This window comes from Rhyacophila brunnea, unplaced genomic scaffold, assembly GCF_057557595.1.
Source record: "Rhyacophila brunnea isolate RB1 unplaced genomic scaffold, BYU_Rbru_1.0 scaffold_13, whole genome shotgun sequence".
Classification (NCBI taxonomy): domain Eukaryota; kingdom Metazoa; phylum Arthropoda; class Insecta; order Trichoptera; family Rhyacophilidae; genus Rhyacophila; species Rhyacophila brunnea.
The window spans coordinates 36,835,803-36,850,412 of record NW_028232785.1 but is presented as its reverse complement, the minus strand read 5'-3'; the positions used below and the strand labels follow the sequence as shown (position 1 = coordinate 36,850,412).

The window sequence follows — 14,610 nt, the reverse complement described above, 5'->3', positions numbered from 1 at the left end:
GTGGTGAAAATCCCATGTTAGATACCATTGCCGCCAAATCTGTGGATTCAATAGTAATATGTTTTGATTTTCGCTCCTTCATCAAAATTGTTTGTGGTATGTAACGGCTTTTTTATAAAAACAAGTTAAACTGTTACAATATTTGAAACACCTAATTAGTTAGGTAGGTAACAAAAAAGGTGAATGCCAAAGAGATTGCACCGTCCAATATCTTTGGTAAATGCTAGTTTTTTAATCAAGCTTTGGCTAACAGAGGTGCCAACGAAATCAGTTCTTGCGTTTTGCTGTACCTATACGAAAATAGTAGTGGCAGAGACATAATTTTCTATTCTGACAATAAACTGCACTCTTCAGAATAAGAATAAACCAATTGCAAGCATAAAATATATCTATCTAGGTATATTATGCCATTGGGAACTTGGACATACCGACCGCTGGATTGTAGGTCTTACCAAAACGACGTTGATTCTATGCATTCAACAATTAATTGAATAACATATTATTATAATACAAAATGAGTACCTAATTAATCATACTTATTAAAGTAAATATTGAATTCAGCCTTCTGTGCTTGATAAGTTTAAGTTATCTATGAATTAATGAGTCTTGATTGCTGGCGTTTAAATCTTGACACTGGTTATGTGATCAACCCAGGATATTTTGATGGTACTTTAAAATAGCCACACATAGAAAGCTTTCAGTATTCTTATTTAACGTCTAGGCTTCGACTCCGCAGAGCGGAACGTACCGTATCTACATATACTTATTATTTTGATGAATGTAGTATCTGATCTTTACGATGTTGGCATTTTAAATAATAGGTAGGTACAGGGTGATTAGGTAAAACCCTTCTCCATAAAAACGTTCATAATTTCATATCACAAACCTTACCTCAATATAAAACATACCCCTGATAAAAGTTTGCAATCCCTATATATATCCCTAATATTTTAAAATAAATAACATTTTGCAGACGATTTCTGCGAGAGGCAATCTTCGGGTACCTGACCTGCGCCCAATGCTATTTTCTATCCCTAAATCTTGGCCGAGCCAAAGTCGCTTCGATCCCAAGCAACGGTAAATTTTCAAAACCAAAAAAGACCTGAGAACATTCGGGAATTTAGCTATACTCTTCAGACTTCTTACGCATCTCCCTCCCACTCTTCACAAGAAAATAATTAGAGATATTTTTCGATCAGTATGAAAAAAACTGCGAAAGCGGTGGTACCACGCAAGGGACTACTGCTCATGCGGCGGATATACCATGCCAACAGAATGTCTAATGATCCTAATAAGGTGGGTCAGTGTTACTCCCGATAATGTACCTAAAAATTAATTATATAATATTCCTATATATAGTGCTTCATCAACTTCCGCCTCAGAGAAACAATTCTAAAGTTGATAATGTCGCTCTGAAATCGACGAAACCGGTCCAGATTTATTAAAAAGTAAAGTAAGTATTTATAATTTTGCGATTTAATAAATTAATAATGCAGTTCCACCATTTATTGACAGTAAATACATTAAAAAAAATTCTAATATGTAATTGACATAATTCATTATTTTTAAATTGTTTTTCCTTGTTAGCTAGACACAACACTACGTCTTTAAGAATACATGTCGCTTTGAAGTCTCTTAGCATAATTCCAGGTCATACCAACATTTCGTAGGTCTCCAGTGTGCAATATATATATACATGGTATTTAACTACTTTCCAGGAAGCCAGAATCTATTTGGCTGGAAGCAGGTTGATGTTTTTTCTAGAAACCCAGTAAAGCTACCTCCTTCTCGGTACCTAGTTTTTTTGTTGTCACGTGCCTTCTCCAAACATTATGAATCCAGCGGACTTAAAGGCGTACCCGTGGGCATTTAGTCCTCTGCTCTTTGGGTACCACTGTAGAACGCTATTTATCTAGCGGTTGTCCACTCACTGATATACATCTCTAGTCTATTGCCATTTCATCTGCTTAGCGAGCTCGATCACATCGCGTATTTTTGTCTGTTTCCTTATCCATTAGCTTTTCTTGCAATCTTTAAGTCTTGTGCCCAAGAAGCACCTTTTCATGTCTAGTTACGCAAGCTATCCATTTTTCTTAAATTTTATCTTACATTAAGAGTTCATGTTTCAGATACTTACGTAAGCGTTGCTAGCACACACGGGTTGAACACTTTACGCACACAATGTGAGGTAGGTCACATGAAGATACTATTCAGGAATGCGAAAAGTGTCACCTGCATAATATGAATATGTAATATTGTTTTAAAAAGGTTATTCACCAATATGTCTCATTTCATGTTTTATAAGATTAATAGGTTGCGAGCATCTATATGAACATACATTACATTTTTAAGGTTTTCACCGGTATGTGCAATTTTATGTTTTTTAAGATAACCAATCTGCGAGCATCTATATGAACACACATTGCATTTATAAGGTTTTTCACCAGTTTGTGTCATTTTATGTTTTATAAGATTACCAAGTTGCGAGCATCTATATGAAGATACATTGCATTTATAAGGTTTTTCACCAGTATGTGTCATTTTATGTTTCTTAAGAACATCGAGTCTCGAGGATGAACATACATTACATTTATAAGGTTTTTCACCGGTATGTGACATTTTATGTCTTTTAAGATCACCAATCTTCGAGCTTCTATATAACCATACATTGCATTTATAAGGTTTTTCACCAGTATGTGTCATTATATGTTTTTTAAGATTACTAGATTTCGTACATCTATATGAACATAGTTTGCATTTATAAGGTTTTTTACCAGAAATTGTCTTTGAATGTACTTTGTCATTACTATGTTGCGAGACTACTATGCTTTGATTTTGATCAGGAATCACGTCCATGTGCACCGTTTTGTGAGTTTTTAGAGCATTTCCGGATCCGAAAACTGCGTTACAAATGCAGCAAATCAAATAACGTGAGAAATGGATTACTCTTCTAAGAATAAGTCGAATTTCCTTCGGAGCATCCCGTTCAAAGATTTCTTGTTTAATGTGATTCTCATCTATCGTCACTTCTGAATACTGTATCGCTCTATCCTGGATGCCATCGTCTGAGGATTGTTGACTCTCATCTGTATCGTGATGCCTCGTGAAAATTCCTTTGGTAGAAACCTAGAAAAATCGTAATAATCGATATCAATATAATCAATTATGAGTTATAATATTTAATTTATGTTTTTGACCCTTTCGTTTTTCAGCACCTTCAGAGGTTAATAAATAGCGAAGTGAGAGTGAAATATTGTTACGGAAAGATCCATATGTGGGTTAAAACAATGCACTTATATGTATGTATACATCATCTTAAAGAACAATAATTATATCATGTTCTGTTTTAGTGTGTCGTTGGAGAGTGTGCACAGCGCCTGTTATGCTGAAAGGCAAAGTTAGAAAATTATATTCAAATTTCATCAAACAACCTCAATCATTGACAGTATTTTAATATTTCATTTTAAGTATTTTAGAATTCCACATGATTTAATAGATTATTGACGACAGGTACTATTCCGTATTGGAGAAAATGTGGCCAATAATTCCCAGTAGAAATCTTTACTGTTAGTTTCAATATATCGTGGATTTGGAACATGATTAATAAAAATATTATCACTATTTTTTATGTGCAAATAAACGATTGACGTTTGGCTTGCCCACTTTTGCGGCACACTTCGCGTCTGTCTATGAATTATTGGTCGTTTAACGATAAAGAGTTATTTGAACACTAATTTCCATTAACTTTTATCTGTCTAGTCTGCAACAAATTGGGGTAAGGGTCCAATGACTTATCCACACTAAAAATATACGCTGCATGCAAGGGAAAGTAAACCAAGAATATCTTACTTAAGAGATGAATCTTTAACCACAGCACATGACAACACTCATTAAAGATGGTAATTGTTTTTATAATATTAATAATTTATAAAAAAGAACATGGGAGACTTAATATTTTATGTCAGGAGAAATATTGCTAGTTTCATGACTACTTGGTGTGATTTGCATTAAATGTCATTTACCTTTCTGTTTGTTGTGATTTTACAACTATTTTTTTTTTTGCTTTGCTTTTGACTAAACGGATTGGTTTATAGACATAATTGGAATAATTATGGAGTCCAATCTAGGTGAGACCCTACAGACTCAATTACATCAAAATAAATGCACTGCTTTTTGCGGTTCACATGCTGGTGAAATCATCGAACTTTATTTATTAAAAAATGAAGCCGGCACTCGTGTTACGGCCAAGTAGTCATTTGTGCGATATGCATTAAATATCATTTACCTTTCTCTTTATTGTGATTTCACAACTATTTTTTTTTTGCTTAGATAGAACTTACGAAAGTGTTAACTGTCAAACTGAACTGTGATACTGCGCATACTTTTTGACATTTATGAACAATATTTAGACAGGCAATCATGAATAGAGTGACGATCGAGCACCGATTCCAAATTGTGAACATAATCTTTGATTTATGCGATGACGCTCATTTTTAACTAAACGGAAATTGGCGTATATGGAGTAAATCAAGATATGGCGATGAATTGATTTTGAGAAATCGACCTGTCGACTGGCATTCAAGATTGTGCGATTTGACATCTCTGGATTATTTCCTGTGAGATTTCGTGATGTCACTGTTATATGCTGTTAAACCAGCAACATTTATCGTATTGGAAGCCAACATTTTCCGTGATAATTTGGACAGTGCTCGAATATATTATGTAGTCCGAATTGGGCGCCCCGAATTTGCTTTATTGAAAAAAGCTGTGGTGGCCACATGCCCGAAATCATTTACAAATGTTAATGTTATGAATATATCGATTTTTCTCAAAAAAAATATTTAAATTTAACTTTTACAATTTTATTTAAAGTTCCATTTGTAATTAAACTTACCTGGTCTGATGGCTTGTCTCGTAGATAAGAGCAGCCAGGTTGAGTTAATTCATCATTAACTTGGTAGATTGCATTCTTATCAAATTCTTCTTTGATGATGACTTCCTCATCATTATTCTCATACTTAATATTCATCAGACCATTGTCACTCTTCTGAAAATAATAATATAAATATTATATAATAATATCATCATTACGATTAACCTGAAGGGTCCCCCATAGCTCTTTCTTCAATAATTGGTCGCCAATGTATGACTTAATTTGGCAGGTGAATGTATAATCACCGAACGACATTCCAATGTTATGGGCAATCCGACAAAATAGTGCACTCTTGCTGTCAGACCCTTTTGTTTTAGTTCAATTAAGAGTACATATTACAGATGGCTGAGTTAGATTTTATTAAATGCATTAAGCCTTGCCTATCCCAAACCAAACTACTAATAAAAAATATTCTTCCATCTATAAAATATCCAAAATTCTTAATGATTTAATAACATATTGAGGCTTGGTTTCGCAGGTATTTGTTAAATTTTAAAAATAACATTAGTAAAATATTTTAGTCATAGTTCAATGAAAACAATTACGTAGATACGAACGAAGAAGTTTTTTGTGTACTATGTTTATGTTGGATATTAGCAACCCATGTACACCCATTGCCGCTGGATGATACCCATTTTGTATTACAAATTAAAAAAATATATACATAAGTATAGGATATAGATACGTGTCAGATGACAATGTACAATACATTATATACCTAACAACAATAATCAAATGAGCATGTATATTATATAAGTAACCTGTGAATCACTGTCAAGCATCGACGAATGAAACTTTTCATACAAGTGACTGCTTTGGTCGCATGGAAAAGCCACTTCATCGAAAGTCAGCGATGCATTGTGCATACGTTTATGGTACTTCAAAATGTGCGCAGATGAAAAAAAATTACAACACACGTTGCAAACAAAATTTTTAACGAAAAATGAAGCTCAGTTCAACCTCAGATAGACTTCTTTCGCAGAATCAATCGCTATTTCCTTTTTGATGTCCATTTCTTGCACATCAATTTCACCAAACGGCTGTCCAGACTGTCTCTCGAAGATATCAGGTGCAATCATACAATCCATGTCACAGTTTACTTGACCATAAATGTCCTTTCAGTCATTTTGTTGCATTATTGGACACCGTTCGAAGCACTATACCTCCTTTGAAGATACTGTTCCGTTTTGCTTTTTGTTTGCGTACCGCTTCGTTGAAAAATTGCCCTCGATTGAATAGGCACGTCAATGAGGTTTGATTGTTTCGCTACGCTCATGGAGACACCTTAAACGATTCACTGATGACCTACTATTTACTTAATAATTACCACATTTAAATATCATGATAATTATATCTTATGGCCAACTAATGCAAACGTGCCGCGCGTTGTTAGCACTAAATGAGAACACAATCACTGCTAACCTTGACCTTTTAATTACCACATTTAAATAACACGTTAATTATATCGAATGGCCAAGTACTCCAAGCGCGCCAGTCGGGGTGTTTGCACTAAATGAGTTAAGGCCGGTTCGGATCTGTCTGGACAGTTATTACCTACTTTGACAGATCGTGAGAAGTGGTTTGACGTTTCAGACCAAACCGCTTCTGACGGTAAGAAAATGGTTTGAAGTTTGCTGGTACAGTGAACTAAACATAAAACTATTCCGGTTTGCTTATAACGCATGCGCAGTGCGCCAGTTTTGACATGTCAGCAGTTTAGCTGGAACGCCTAAATTTATGTTGTCATGCAGCATAGTAGATAATTTAGTAAAATTTTAGGCTAACAACATTAAATTGTTACAAAAAGTTTTGAAAATAGGATTATTGGTCTATTCTCGCCCCATTTCACGTAGATATTGCTTCTGTTTATAGTATTTTATGGCTGTAAGTAGTTTTTTTATATACAATACTCTTAGGTACTGACGTTACTCTAGTCCCGGAATAATCCCAAAGGCACTTTATCTTCAACCGGTCCTGCCCTTAGATCGATTGAGAACCTTTGCTTAGCTAGCTCAGCTCTGTGTGGGAGGAGGTAGTCACCTACAGTTCTTGTCCGACACTGTATAAATACACCATAACAATATTATTTAACTTTAAAATGTTTAAAGAACCGCCACCTAGTAATAAGCTGACGTCTAGATCGTTAATTATTTAATTAACCCTCAATTTAAATTTACTTTCGTAAATATATACCTACGCAATCTTTAATGACAGCTGACCTCCTGTCACTTTTCTTTAGATTAGATGTTTATCGGAGAAAACATCGTAGGTTATTTTCAAAAATAAAAAAAAAAAAACTTCTTTCAGTAATACTGTTTTAATTATTTATTAAATTAATCTCGATAAATAAATTTATTATAATTAATTGTTTATCAAATATCTAAACACTATAATTTATTTACTAATAAATTAACAATAATTATTTATATAAACTTATTTTTATTTAAGTACTTAATTTTATTATATAAAACTATCTATATTTATTTTTACATTTAACTTAATTTATAGGTATGGCTGCGCGCTTGTTGTATTATTAAGGAACCGACGATTAAGATTGAAAACCGGTTGTCATGCGCGGCTGATGATGAGGGATGCAATTGTTTACATCAAACGCGGGATAATCGTCACAATTACGATATATTTACTTTAAATGCCTTTCGAACTCTAATCGTGGCAAGGGCTTTCTCACAGAAAACAAATAAATGCATCGATGCACATTCGATTACGCGATTAAATCTCGACTTTTCTTCCCGAGTGAATATTTTCAACTTTTTTCGGCAGACGAAACAACACGACATTCCTCTACGGATTATACTTTCCCACTCTCCAAATAAAAAATTTTAAATCAAGATCCTGGACGCCATCGGAAAAATGACAACATTTCTGGCGAATCATAGTTTAGTTAAATGACGACATTCTTGTTTAATTTTATACTGATGCCCATTGGTCAAAAGTGTCTTCGTATTCGACCAATTGAATGCTATAAAAATGTCATCATTCCACTAAAGATTTTACATTGCCCAAAATAGATCAATTACGTTATTGATTATTTTTATCCTCTCGCGCGGATTCAAAATATTACGTTATATACGCAAAATGATTTTATATAATGCAAAGAAGATTATAGTTATAAATTAGCTTTAGTTTACAGAATTTAGCTATTGATATCGCATAAGTTATTTACATGAAATGGTTTATGTTTAACCTTAAACTCTAGACTTCTTAATTACTTACATTTTACTTACAAGACCGTTTGGTCTATCTGAAATAAATCATCCATAGTTCACTCTCGAGTGGCTGTGAGCTACTCAGACTGTACTATGGGACTCATTACATAATTGTTATAGCTTTGTTTAGAGGTAGGCCACGTATTTTCAAACAAAAATCGACATTTAAGGTCGGACTGAAAAGTTGTGACGCCACAAATTTTTCGAAAAGAATGTCAGCTGATGGCTCACATTTTTATGGCCGTGTCACTGGCTGACATCCATTTCTCGTAAAAACTAAATCTGTTAACACAACCTCCACGCTGTGGAGCCCTATATGATCTCCGATCGATGAGGACGAAAATGGTCGAGAAAAAAGTGCATTACGTCGTGAAAATCTATATGGACATACAGTGAATTTATTTGGTATTTCACCTTTGTGTCATTTCATGTCTTTTAAAACTACTAAGTTGAGAGCATCTATATGGGCATATCTTGCATTTATTAGGTTTTTCACCTGTGTGTGTCATTTTATGTTTTTTAAGATGACTACTTTGCGAACATCTATAGGAACAAACCTTGCATTTATATGGTTTTTCACCTGTATGTGTCATTTCATGTTTTTTAAAACTACTAAGTTGCGAGCATCTATATGAACATACCTTGCATTTATGAGATTTTACACCTGTGTGCTTCATTTCATGTTTTTTAAGACTACTAAGTTGCGAACCTCTATATGGGCATACATTACATTTATGAGGTTTTTCACCTGTGTGTGTCATTTCATGTTTTTTAAGATAGACAAGTTGCGAGCATCTATATGGGCATACCTTGCATTTATGAGGTTTTTCATCGGTGTGCGTCATTTCATGTTTTTTAAGATAGACAAGTTGCGAGCATCTATATGAACAAACCTTGCATTCATATGGTTTTTCACCTGTGTGTGTCATTTCATGATTTTTAAGACTACTAAGTTGCGAGCATCTATATGAACATACCTTGCATTTATGAGGTTTTACACCTGTGTGTGTCATTTCATGTTTTTTAAGATGACTACGTTGCGAGCATCTATATGAACAAACCTTGCATTTATATGGTTTTTCACCTGTGTGCGTCATTTCATGATTTTTAAGACCACTCAGTTGCGAGCTTCTGTATGGGCATACCTTGCATTTATGAGTTTTTTCACCTGTGTGTGTCATTTCATGTTTTTTAAGTTGACTACGTTGCGAGCACCTATATGAACAAACCTTGCGTTTATATGGTTTTTCACCTGTGTGTGTCATTTCATGTAGTTTAAGAATACTAAGTTTCGAGCCATATATAGGCATATCTTGCATTTATGAGGTTTTTCACCAGTATGTGTCATTTTATGTACTTTGAGATGATCAAGTTGCGAGAATATTTCTTCATTTTGATCAGAAATGACGCCCGTGTGAACCATTTTGTGACTTTTAAGAGCACTTCCACATCCAAAAAATGCGTTACAAATGCTGCAAATCAAATTATGTGAATAATGTACTACTCTTCTCAGAATAAGTCGAAGTTCCTTCGGGGTATCTTGGCCACAGATTTCGCGTTTAATGAGTTGTTCATCTATCGTCACTTCTGAATACTATATCATTCTATCTTGGATTCCATCAGGCGAAGATTGTTGAGACCTGTCTATATCGTGATGCTTTGTGAAAAAGCCTTTAGTAGAAACCTAGAAAAAAAAATATTCAAGTCAATATTATTCTCAATTAGAATTTAAACTGTTCCATTTGAGTTATTTTTTATTCTTTTGCCTTTCAGCATCTTCAGACATACGTATAGTGAGAATGAAAATGACATTAAGAAATGGTAATAGTACCAACATGGATATTCTATACAAACAATGTTACGGAATGATCCGTAAATAGATTTAAAAAAATGCACCTACATGTAATATCAAAAGAAAATGCACAAAACAGACTATGACACAATTGTGGTACTACTCTTGGTGATATGTATAAATCTATAAGAGTTTCGAATGCAAAATTTTAGATTGATGTGAAAAAGATAGTTTCACTTGACTGTGTTTATTTCTAATATTTCTTGATAGAATAATTTAAGATATCAGAATAACGTACTTATTATGAGGCAATTTTGCAGACTGTTTAATAAAAAACATTGTAAGCTTCGTGTAGTAACTAGTAATTTCTATGTCAGTATGTTATTGGAAAGTGTGCATAGTATCGGAAGATGCCGAAAGGCGAAACCAATGTCACAAACAATATTCATATTGAGAGAATTTATATTCAAATTTTATCAAGCGACTTCGATCAAGAGTTTAAACAATATTTGAATATATCATACTTCTGAATTCGTGAGGGCACGCATACTAAACGTAGCATAGGGACGGCAGTTATCCAAAGAGCGACACTTTCGAGAAGGAATGACTCGGTTTATATAATTTGCACATATAGAATGTCATAGCATAAATAATTTTCGAATTAATAAAGTTTACCGGTTGAGCACATCTGATATTTAAATAATGATCTGAGCAAAACAGCTATTTGTATTATAGCTAAACAACTTAAAAACGGACCTGCGCAGAAGCACACTTACTTTCGTGCGCATATAGTAGGTGTGTAAACGCTGCGTCTTGTGTGAAAAGTCTGTTTTACACGATACAATAGTATATTTACAGTTTACAATGAAAACTTCATCTCTATCGGGGTATGACAAAAATCCTTTACAAAGACAAGCACGAGAAATAAATTATTGTTTTTAATTAGACCGAAAATTTAAAAGTGTTGAAAAGCAGTACAATTTCATGATAAGTACATATATATTTATACGGAAAATGATTTTCACAGTTTGCATTTTATAACAACTGTACTAAAAAAAACAATAATGACATTATTTGAAAATTATAAAAAAATGTGATTAGGTCATCGATATATTTAATATGTATACTGATCACTTCTACTATTTAAGTGATAATTTGTATTCTCCTAATTATTTAATGAATACATACCTACAACAATACAATCAGTTAATATGGCTTTAAAAAGTGTTTAATTGTTTGTTTAAAACTCAATAATTACCCAGTATTAATTAATAACCTATCATAATAATTAAGAAGTTGAGATTCTAACTAGTGGCTCTTATAATACTCTCTGAAGCGCTTTCCAAAATGAGTTACCATAGGCTTATTAGTTAATATTAGCTTAATAGTTAATCGGCTTTTGTATTTTAAATCAAAGTAGGTAGGTTTTGATTACTTTTATTACTTTTTTCAATACGACTGGCTAGGAATGGTACGGAGATTTATTGAGATTTTAAACGTCAACCTTCGATAAAAATCGGCGAATAGAGAAGCAAATGATACAATATATAAAATTGAATATACCCCATGTCTTGGTGTGTAATCTAAATGTGAACATCCGGGTTGAGGATCTTCATCAGAAAATGGTGGCATTTTATCTTCAGTGAATTCGCGCTTTATGTCAGTCTCAGCTTTGATACCAGTGACACCCATCGCAGCGAACTGAAATAAACAACGTTTCATATTATAACATGCTGTCAATAAGTACACATTATTAATATAACATTATAAAACGTTATTATCTAGGTGAAAGTAGGCTGTTAAGATCCGACATAAATAGTGCACACTAATAATTATCTGGCATACTTATTTGTTTTCATTAAATTAGTATTTAAAATTCCATGAAATCCTGCCTTAACTAAGCCATAATATCACGGCTAATAATAAGAGCTTTCCAAATTGAAGTACTATTGCCAATCGGCTCTTGTATTTCAAATCAAAGTGGGTTCTTTAAAATGAAAATTTAAAGGTAATTTAAAATACACGTAAACTATTATCGATAGGCCGCCTGATTATTACGCACCAGGTTCGTCTTTAGAATCTAATGACTTAATTACTTTAATTCGGTATTTTTCTTCCAAAAAAAGATCTCTTGAGTTTGTTATATATTTTCTCAAAAGTGTTTTCAAAATTATGTATGTTCCATATATTATATAAAATTTTATAAAAATGTTAATATTTTATAAAGGAACGTCTCTTGACAATTTATGTCTGAAACGAATTCTACAATTTTTTGACAAATTGTTCGGCGCAGAGCGGATACTTTGGAGAGACTGGTAGCTTTGGGTAGCCTCCAAGGCAGATGAAACAGAAGAAGAGCGACCAAGTAAAAGAACTGACTGAGAACTGACTGAGAGCAGCCTTCACTCTGCCCTGATAGAAGCAGAGGATTGAGAGGAGTGGGAATTCTTGATCGCTTAAAAGATGATAACATTCCAAGGTGGTCAACATCCTTTACCGTGAGGGAACGACCTAGAACTAATGGGAAACATTGAAAATGTACAGATGTTTTGTGCTTTTATTTAGCGATAATAACTGTTCACACGTAAGATTGCTGACTGTCGTAAATAGTAAGCGAGACGCCATGTTGTCATTTTATGGTAGGTACCTTTTGACAGATCGTGAAAATCGGTTAACCTCAAAATGCGCGGTGTAGGTTGTTATTTTCAGCAGGTTTGCCAGTGTCACTCTACTGCGCAGGCACAGATATCGAACAAATCCCATCTTTCACGTGAAAATTCAGAAGCGAACTTTTTTTATTCATGCAAGCAATCTTGCAACTTGCACAATAATACGTGTGTACACTTGGATTTTCTTTTTATGGCCTCGGTAATACGCACTGTCAGCAGTAAATCTTTGCATTACAACTATCATGAAGTTCAAGTCATCAGCAAACAACATAAACATAGCATTTTTAATTACCAATGCAATGTCATTTATAAAAAAAGTGAACAGCAATGGCCCCAACTTTCAGCTCTGAGGCACACCAGAAAATGTTATAAATGTCATGTCTGCGACTGATAGAGGGTGAACGATACGTATTGTTGACGATTCTTAGAATTCTCCCGAATAACGCGATAAATCGTTTAACGGCCTGCTCCAAATGCATGCTGCTCATTCATTATAAATGACCGGCGCCATCTATAGATTAATACTTGAGTCGGCAAAGAAATGACTCAATCCTCGGAGAAATCATGCTGTGGATGATCATCTCAAGAACTTTTGCTGGTGAATAGAGAATGGCTACCGGCCTATAGTTTTCCACTGATGACTCCGTACCACTCTTATGAATTGGAGTAACCTTCGACATCTTCCGTGCTTCCAGAAAGATACCCGTCTCCATTGTCAGGTTGAATATATATATGAAAGTGGCCCTTGACAAAGTCAATACAGCTTTTTAAAAAAAATCTTGGGACATGTGCGGTCCCTAAGAGCGAGTATTCTTATTTTTTTTAATAAATCTAAACACGTCACCCTCATCAATTGGGAAGATGTCAACGGATTGGGCACCGCATTATCGTTTTCTCTACATATATATGAACGCGACATACTTGTTTCTCCGTCTAAACGCGCCCATTCATGTAGCGTCTCGAGAAAATGGTGTCGCGTGTGAAACGGCTCTAAGATTAAAACATGTATTGCTAATTCTAACCTTCGATATAAAACTGCACCAAGGCAAGAAAAATAACACATTATACAATTGAACAAACCTGATGTATTGGTCTGTAATCTGAACCCGGTTGAGGATCTTCAACATCACATAATGGGTCTATTACATCTTCAATAATCTCGCGCTTGATGACGGATAGTTGATCATCCGTCTCGGGTTTTATATTAGAGAGGTCCGCTGAAAGATACTGAAAGAAACATTATGGTTAACACAGTAAAACCACTTTCACTTTCAATGTCTAATTATAGTCAAAATGAATTAGAAGATAACCTGCCCTAACCAAATAACAAATGTATCGTAGCTGTCAAAATGTATAGTCGAGTTATTTTTAAAATCAACGTTTAATATCATTGTATGTCACTACGCAGTTTATAAAAAAGCAACATATTATTATTCCACACTAATCGTTGTTATTTCAAATCTAAAAAAAATCAGTTTAAAAAACTAACCTCGAAATTGCAACTTAAATCGTCGGCTTTCTCCTGCTTTACTTGAGTGCGAACTTCCGAGCTGAGTGGGTGGCTAATTAGTGTGCCAAACAAAGGATTGCCTTCTGTATCAGATTGTTCTCCATCACATTCTCGCTTTGCGTCCATTTTAATGGTAAATATGTCAGGAAGAACGTGACAAACAGGATCCATTCAAGGTACATTAATTTAAGAGAAGTGTTGCCGCAATTCGTAATTATTTATTATGTATGGCCGACATACTAAAAAGTCTATTCCGTGGAAGCGATCAAACAATAAACTGTGTTTTATTGGATTTAAGTTTTGTAATAATCTATTTGAGGAGGTGGTTTTTTTCCACTCGGGTTTTGCCTTTCGATATTTTCAAGCACTACACGTATTCACCAATGGCAAATACACACTAACAACATATACTGTAAGTTACACCCGTTACTATTAGGCCACTCTCGATAGTCTAAATTGCGTCTAATTATTAGGTGTAA

At 34.1% G+C, this 14,610-nt stretch overlaps 1 long non-coding RNA gene across 1 annotated transcript in view; it reads right to left on the bottom strand.

Annotated features, from left to right (window-relative positions):
• The window catches only part of LOC147077432 (uncharacterized), a 199,066-nt gene extending 184,752 nt beyond the window's left edge, over window positions 1-14,314 (bottom strand). Inside the window, exon 1 of the long non-coding RNA XR_015069454.1 lies at window positions 14,111-14,314. This is a non-coding gene — a long non-coding RNA (uncharacterized LOC147077432). The remainder of the gene's footprint in view (window positions 1-14,110) is intronic.
• Window positions 14,315-14,610: the final 296 nt, after the last annotated feature.